Here is a 1,493-nt window from a genome sequence, read left to right on the forward strand (position 1 = left end):
TCCGATTTTGCCATAGTGACGGGAATGTCGGCACGGTCACTGTAGAACATGCTGGTCTGGGTGTACGGACAATACGTGTGTTTGAGCTGCCATTTGAGCTCCCGGCTGACGAAGTTATCGAGGCTTTTAAGCCATACGGCACGGTACATGGTCACACAGCAGAACGCTGGACACAATTTGCCACGTACCCTGTTTTTAACGGAGTGCGACAGATCACTATTGATCTTCAGAAACATGTACCGTCCTATCTGACAATTGGTGGTTGTCGGGCGGTGGTGATTTACGATGGTCAACCACGTACATGTTCTGGCTGTGGCCAGGAGGGACACCTCAGGTCGAACTGTATGCAACGGCGGATTACGCAACTGCCTTCAGGTGTGCGGGAGCCGTCGCCAGCGATGACAGTACTACCGATCACCTATGCCAAGGCCCTCACTGCGTCCGCTGATGACCGAAAGGACACAGCCCCGGTGGAAGATCAAGATGGCACTCTCCGAAACCTTGTAGCAGACGTCGGGATGACAGAGGAGGCTGCTCCATCGAGCTTACACTCTACGACGACAACATCAGATGAGACCGAACTCCCACCAAGCACACTGATAGTAAACGAAGCAGTTCCAGCCACTACGGATGCTGTTCCGTCTGGAACGCACTCTGAGACGACAGCATCAGTTTCGACCGAACTCCCGCCGAGTACAACGATGGGACTCGAAACACTTCCTGTTCCTACGGATGCTTTTCTGTCGGGCAGCCGTGATTCCTTACAATCTGAGGACACGGAAGGAAGATCACGCAAACAACGTTCCCCGAAAAGGAGGAAACGGCGTCGTCGCACGACATCTCCTAGGGATGACTCCCCTTGCCCCAACGACGATGTGCCTGTGGACCAAGACGACACAACAGCCTCTACGAAACAGGATGAGGCAATGGAAACTGTTCGATCAGACCCGCAGCGGTCTGTCACATTGCCGGTACCGGGACGTGGTGATGCTGAAGGGGAAGCACAACCAGTTGGCGCTCCAGACGCAGATGATGTGGCAATGGACACGAATATATCGCTGCCTGCAAAGATGTGGTATGAGGATATTGAGGAGGCGCCGGACGTCATACACAGGCAGCCGGCACTCACGAAGACAGCCTAATAATTGCTGAAGGTGAAAGGAGAGAGGCGAGAGAACGTCTTCTAACTCAGCCCCCAGCGCCGATGCAAGGAGATGTTTTTGCGCGTCGACAGAGTGGGATTCAACGCCATGCGAACCGTATTGCGACATTAAATATAAATGACGTGCGTTCACCGGCCAAAATACACCTACTGAAGGAAACGATTTGGGCATCTGATGTGGATATTGCTTTGCTGCAGGAAGTCCACATAGCTGCACTCCCATACATCGCAGGCTACCAATCCTATTCGTCACATGGAGATCACAATGGGAGTGGGGTGGCAGTTTACGTGCGAGATGGCTTCCCAGTGGAAAACGTGTGTTACCTTCCGT

The sequence above is a fragment of the Schistocerca serialis genome, chromosome 10 (assembly GCF_023864345.2).
Source record: "Schistocerca serialis cubense isolate TAMUIC-IGC-003099 chromosome 10, iqSchSeri2.2, whole genome shotgun sequence".
Lineage (NCBI taxonomy): Eukaryota > Metazoa > Arthropoda > Insecta > Orthoptera > Acrididae > Schistocerca > Schistocerca serialis.